The sequence below is a fragment of the Arachis ipaensis genome, chromosome B04 (genome assembly GCF_000816755.2).
Source record: "Arachis ipaensis cultivar K30076 chromosome B04, Araip1.1, whole genome shotgun sequence".
In the NCBI taxonomy this organism is placed as follows: Eukaryota; Viridiplantae; Streptophyta; class Magnoliopsida; order Fabales; family Fabaceae; genus Arachis; species Arachis ipaensis.
This window is the reverse complement of record NC_029788.2, coordinates 79,094,867-79,102,431: the sequence shown is the minus strand read 5'-3', so window position 1 is coordinate 79,102,431 and position 7,565 is coordinate 79,094,867.

Here is a 7,565-nt window from a genome sequence, read left to right as displayed (position 1 = left end):
ATTTATATATAATTCACAATTAATGCATGTAATTAATAATAAATTAGAATATTACATTTTTCTAATAATATAATCATATACTTTGCTTTCACTAATTGATACAAAATATTAATACACACATTTTAATTTTAATCAGTATAAGGTATTTAATTTTAGACCTTAAATACATATATATACATTAGAATGATTTTTATAATGACAACTAATGAAGATAATTTGATTAGATTGAATATGTAAAATCTGTATAATTCAGACTATTCTCTTATTAAATAAACATCATCTGCAAGTCTCTGAATTTTTGGTTATTTATGATTTTAAAAGAAATTAATTTGATTATCTCTAATTTTTGAATTCGAGTATTTATTTGAAAATAAATTGTAAATTGATGAATAAATAGTATTTTCTTTAAAAATAATTTTATTGGGTTAAAATTAGTTTTCAATTACTACATTACTCTTAATTTTATTAAATATTACAAATTACCCTTATACCTAATTTTACCCTAACTTTAACTAAACACAACACACCCATACCCTCCTTTTTCCCGTTAGCACCCGCCACGCCCATTTTCCCTTTCCCCCTCATGTAACACACAACACACATAGTAGAGAGAGGAGAGAGCTCGGGAAGGAAGAAGAGAATAGAGGAGGGAGACCACGCCGGTGCTTCATTGTCGCCGTCGTGGAAGAGGGAGACACGTGAGGAAAGAAGGTCAAGGAGAAGGAGGCATTGCCTGCGCCATTGCTCACGATGTCGCCTCCAGCTGCATCGCCATCGAGCTGTTGCACCCCGTCGCCGCCGTCATTGAGCTCGTTGCCGTCCACCATGGCCGTCGGGAGTCAAGATGCGAGGGAGAGAGGAGGAGCTCGTTCCCACCGGCGTTGTGTTGCTCCTGTCGCCATTAGATTAGCCATCATCATTGACGGAGCTCACCGGAGTTGCTCGGAGCTTGACACCGTTGCTGGAGCTCGCAGGAGTCAACCATTAAAGCTGTGGTTGCTCGGTTCTTGGTTCTTTCTTGGTATAGTAAGTCATTTTTGTAACACCTTACCATTAAAATCCTTATGCTCGAGTCATAAGTCAATGATAATAAGGTGGTACGACTCAAGTTGGAGTTATAATATTTATATAATTAGAAGAATTTATTAAAACAAGAAGCCTGAAAGGAATAAAAGAAAATCGCGAGCGCAAACACATACGTATCGAAAAGTATCGCGTTCAGATAAGCGAGGTAAAATAAAACTTAAAGGAGGAATAGAGTAAAGACAGAATATATATAGTTATGTATAATAGCCACTAGTCACAACTCGCGATATTTAGGTCGGCTAGAGTTACAAAAATAAAATTAGTTGATAACAATTTCCTATCTCTCCCAAACATACAACATAGCCTCTATAGGCAAGTTTTCAAAATAAATATACATACATATACATTGTTAAAGTTTTCCAAAATAAAGATGGAGAGAATCTAAACAAAATAAAACATAGAACTCAAGATGGCTTCGCCGTCTTTCAGACGAACTTTAGCTCACCGCGAAGCACTAAGACCTGCATCTGAAAATAATGGATACATATGGAATGAGAACCTATGACCCATGGATTTCCAGTACGGTAAAAATGCAAAATAGATACAATGTAAAGTAACAAGAACTATCTAAGCAATCTTAAACTCCCATACATCAGTCGTTCCATCCTGGGTTCTCACTAATCCATAATTAGGCAACTATCATAGGGGATTCTAATCTAATTCACTTTTATCAAAGTTTTCACAATCATTTACCTCAAAGTTTCTTCCATCCTCTAAACTCCAAATAGAACAGCCCTCAATGTCAACCAACACCAATATGAGAAACCTTTTAGTCATACACACACAAGCAAGGCAAACAAGTAATACACAAGTAATTTCAAGTAAAGCAATTAGCATATAGTCATTCAATATGTACAAATAAACAAGCCATGACAACAGCAAACCTAAACAAATCAATCAAATTCAGATGATGCATGTTTGCATTGTCCTACTGGCCATGAGCTCACGTGTCGGTTACTTTGCCATAACTGACACATCCAGTAGCTTACCTGAATATCGTTCTCTTGAAAACCGGTGGGCGGTACACCCCTACGATCCCCACTTGGTGAGTGGTACACCACTACGATCCCTGATGAGCGGATATTTTATACGCTTTTGGCATCACTTTCATATAGTTTTTGTTATGTTTTGCTTAAGTTTTATTATATTTTCATAGGTTTTAGTGCAAAATTCACATTTTCGGATTCTACTATGAGTTGTTGCGTTTTATAATGATTTCAGGTAAATTTTGGCTGAAATTGAGAAGCTTTGGAAAAGTCTGATTCAGAGACAGAGAAAGGACCGCAGATGCTGTCAGATTCTGACCTCCATGCACTCAAAGAAGAATTTCTGGAGCTACAGAAGTCTAAATGGCACGTTCTCAATGGCTATGGAAAGCTAACATCCAAAGCATTTGAGCAATATATAATAGTTTATACTTTGCTCTGGAAATGAAGGCTAAAAACTGGCATTCAACGCCAGCTACCAACCTCATTCTTGGTGTTGGACGCCCAAAAGAGAGCAGCTAGCGCCCAACGCCCAAAAAGGAGTCCAAAGCTGGCATCCAACGCCCCAGAGGGAGTACCAACTCGTGGCTTCACCCCAAGCCCAGCCCAAGTACTCAACCAAAGTGGGTCCAAAGATGGATTTCGCACCTCTAGTCTATTCTATCATATTCTTGTACTTCTTAGTTATTAGATTAGTATATATAGAACGAGGATCACCCTTGTTCAGGACCTTATGCTATATTTTTGAATACATCACTACTTTCTATAAGCTGAGTCACTAACCTCCTAGGTTAAGGTTAGGAGCTCTGCTGATTCTTATGGATTAATAATATCATTGTTCTATTTCAATCTACGTTTGATTCTATTCTGAGATGTATCTTCGTTCTTCATCCTAATTAATTGGGAGTGTAACTTGACCGTCATCCCTGTTCTACATAGGTTCTTGCGAGTCCTTGACGGGATAGTACTAAACCACAAGCTTGATTATACATCTCTTAGACGGCTAATCCACGACTTCGTTGGGGACTTGGAAACATCAGTTCAGCCGAGGTACAGGGTGATTAGGGCCTTTGTGGTATAGGCTAGAATCATGAAGCAGCATTCTCTGATCCAGAAGATCCAACCTTATCTGTGGCGCTTTGAGTAGGATCACCAAGGGAATGGACTGCTGGAGCTTAACCTTGTTCATATTGGATGACCACTGACCTGACGTTTGATCTGAAGCAGAGCAGATTAATGACCACTGACCTAGCGTTAATCACTTACAACTTGCCATGGAATGAATCATCAGAAGTTGAAGTAGACAGTGAGAAAGGTTGATCCAGAAGGAGGAAGCATTTCTGAAGCCTCAACTATTCTCTTATCAATTGATTTCAAATCTATCCAGTAATACTTTATTTATTCTGTTTTTATGCGTTTTTCCACAATAACTATATTTTCTATCTGCCTGACTAAGATCTACAAGATAGCCATTGCTTGTTCAAACCAACAATCTCCGTGGGATCGACCTTCACTCACCTGAGGTATTACTTGGATGACCCGGAGCACTTGCCGGTCTATCTGTGTGAATATTGCAGAGTCAATTTTGTGCATCAAGTTTTTCGTATCGTTGTCGGGGATTGTTTGAGTTTGACAAACTACCGAACTATCTTGTTGTTTAGATTAGGTACTTTTTACAGATTTAAAGAGCTGTTAAACGGTAATTTTATCTTTTAATTGTGTTTTTTGTTTTCCTTTTCAAAAATTTACCAAAATCCATATTTTCTTTGTCTTTTGTTTGAGTCTAGTGTCAGTTCTTAAGTTTGGTGTCTCGTCTGTTTTCATCTTTTTCTTTAAAATTTTCGAAAATTAAAAAGAGTGTCCTTTTTTATATTCAAGTTGTTCTTGTTTCTTTTCTTTGTTTGATCTACAAATTTTTACTTTTGGTGTCTTTTGGTGTTTTTCTTTCTAATTTTTGAAAAACTAGTGTTTTTGATCTAAAAATTTTAAATTTGGTGTCTCTTAGTTGTTTTTCTCTTTCTTCATTAATTCGAAAAAAATATCAAAAAAATATCTCATTTATCTTTATGCAAATTTTCGAAAATCTTAACTATCTTTTCTTATCATGATTTAAAAATTTTAAGTTTGGTGTTTTCTTGTTAGTAAAGTTAAATTTTAAATTTCAAATCTTATCTTTTTTTACTATCTTTTCAAATCTTTTCATATCATACTTTTCCATCTTATCTTTCTTTTAATTTTTAAAATCTCAAATCTTTTCAAATTTGATTTTCAAATCTTTTTAATTTAAATCCTATCTTTTGAAAAAAAAAGTTAAAAGAGATCACCTTCTTTTTAAATCTTCATCTTATCTTTCTCTTTTAATTTTAAAACTTACCTAATTTCTTTCTTTTATTCAAAACTTTTTCAATTTCAAATCTTTCTTTCTTCTTTTTTCGAAAATCACCTTTCAAATTTCAATTCCTTTTAGTTAATTTGCTTTTAATTTCCTTCTTGTTTTTTGAATTTAATAAACAAATAAAATAAAAACAAAAATATTTTCATTTTAGTTTCTCTTTTATTCTCTTAAAATTCAAATTCTTCTACCCTCATTCTTCTTTCTTCTTCTTCACATCTCACGGAGAGTTCTCTATACTTTGACATAGAAACTCCCATTCTGTTTATTTCTTGTTTTTCTTTTTCTTGTTTATGAGCAAGAATAGAGATAAAGAACCTCTCTTTGATCCTGATCCTGAACCTGAGAGGAACCTAAGGAGGCTTTTACAATAAGTTAAAGCACAACATTCCAGAGAAAACCTCACAGAACTTTTCTAACAAGAAGCTGAAAGTACAAACATGGTAGACAATCCAAATGATGGAAGAGATGCAAGGAAGGTTCTTGGTGACTTCACTGCACCCACTTCTGACTTTTATGAAAAAAACATCTCTATACCTGCCATTAGATCAAATAACTTTGAGCTTAAGCCTCAGTTAGTCTCTCTAATGCAACAGAATTACAAATTTCATGGACTTCCACAGGAAGATCTACATCAATTCCTATCTGAATTCTTGCAAATCTGTGATACTGTTAAGATTAATGGAGTGGATTCTGAGGTCTACAGGTTTATGCTTTTCCCTTTTGCTGTTAGAGACAAAGCTAGGATATGGTTGGATTCTCAACCCAAAGAAAGCCAGGACTTTTAGAAAAAATTGGTCAATGCATTCTTGGCCAAGTTCTTTCCACCTCAGAAGATGAGCAGGCTCAGGGTGGAAGTTCAAACCTTCAGACAAAAAGAGGGTGAATCCCTCTACGAAGCTTGGGAAAGATACAAGCAACTGATCAGGAGATGTCCTCCTGACATGCTCTCAGAATGGACTATCCTTGGTATCTTCTATGATGGTCTATCTGAGATGTCTAAGATGTCCTTGGACCATTCTACTGGTGGATCAATCCACTTGAAGAAAATGCCTAAAGAGGCACACGAACTTATTGAAATGGTTGTAAACAACCAATTTATGTACACTTCTGAGAGAAACCCTATGAACAATGGGGTAGCTCAGAAGAAAGGAGTCCTGGAGGTTGAAACTCTAAATGCCATATTGGCTCAAAACAAGATCTTGAACCAACAGGTCAATATGATCTCTCAGTATTTGACCGAAATGTAAGCTGCAGCTGGCAGCATTCAAGACACCTCCTATGAAGGAGATGCTTATGATCCAGATCAACCCATGATGGAGGAGGTGAATTACGTGGGAGAACCCTATGGAAACACTTACAACCCCTCATGGAGAAATCCTCCTAACTTCTCATGGAAGGATCAACAAAAGCCTCAGCAAGGCTTCAACAATAATCAAGGTGGAAGAAACCAGAATAGGTTTAATAGTAATAAACCATTCCCATCTTCTCAGAAACATGTGGAGACTTCTAAGCAGAGCCTCTCTGACTTAGCAACCATAGTCTCTGAACTCTCTAAGACCACTCATAGTTTCATAACAGAAACTAGGTCCTCCATCAGAAATTTGGAGGTACAAGTTGGTCAGCTGGGTAAGAGAATTTCTGAGACCCCTTCTAACACTCTCCCAAGTAACACTGAAGTAAATCCAAGGGAAGAGTGTAAGGCCATCACTGTATACGTTGAGGTCAAATTTGAAGGGGATGCTCTGGCATTGAACACCAGTAATGGAGTCCTTACTGGGTGTTCAACGCCCAAAGAGGAGCCATCCCTGGCGTTAAACGCCAGTAAAGGAGCCCTTACTGGGCGTTCAATGCTCAAAATGGCACAATAGCTGGTGTTGAACGCTAATAATGGGGTAGCTGGGCATTCAACGCCCAATAAAACTTTTCTATTGAAGATCTAAAGGCAACTAAGGCTCATGAGGATACTATAGAAGTTCCATTGAATGCTTTGTTACAAATTATGGATTATAAAGATCACTCCTCCTCTGATGAGGAAGAGGAAACTAGGGAAGAGCAAGTTGCTCGTTATCTAGGAGTCCTCATGAAGCTAAATGCCAAGTTATTTGGAACAGAGACATTGGAGGAAGAACCTCTAGTGCTCACCAAGGAACACAATGCCTTGGTTCAAAAGAAACTACCTTAGAAGCTGCCAGATCCCGGACGCTTCCTAATTCTTTGCACCATAGGCACTATTACCTTTGAGAAGGCTCTGTATGACCTAGGGTCAAGCATAAACCTCATGCCACTCTCTGTAATGAAGAAAATGGGAATCTTTGAGGTGCAAGCTGTAAGAATCTCACTAGAGATGACATACAAGTCAATGAAAAAGGCATATGGTTTTATGGAAGATGTCCTAGTAAAGGTTGAAAACCTTTACATCCCTGAGGACTTTATAATCTTGGATACTGGGGAAGAAGAGGATGAATCTATCATCTTTGGAAGACCCTTCCTAGCCACTGCCAATGCCATCATTGATGTAGCAAGGGGAGAGCTAGTCCTGCAATTAAATGAGGACTGTATCTTATTCAAGATACCTAGCCCTAACTCTCCCCCTGACAAAAGAGAGACAATTGTGCAACATTTAGTATTCCAACCCTCTCTCTCGATGCTAAGATGTACAGAGCCCCCAGACACCAATTCCAACCCTTCCTTGCCAGCGTTGAATACCAGACAAAGGGGCAAAAATGGGCGTTCAACGCCCAAAAAGAGTAGCCAAGCTAGCGTTGAACGCCACACAGGGTATCCCTAATGGGCATTCAACGCCCAAGAAGAGCAGCATTCCTGGTGTTGAATGCCAGCCAAGGAGCAGAGGCTGCGCATTCAACGCCCCAAAGGAGGTAGTAACCTGACGTTGAACGCTAGGATGGAGATCCCCTATGGGCCTCCAACGCCCTATGAGGAGCATAAAGCTGGCGTTGAACGCTAGCTAGGAGCAAGAGCTGGACGTTCAATGCCCACAAGGGGGTAGGAAATTCAAATTCCCTAGCCTCTCAGGACCAGTGGGTCCCACAGAATCTCCACCTACCCCACCTTCTTCTCTCTCTTACTTTCACTCTTTC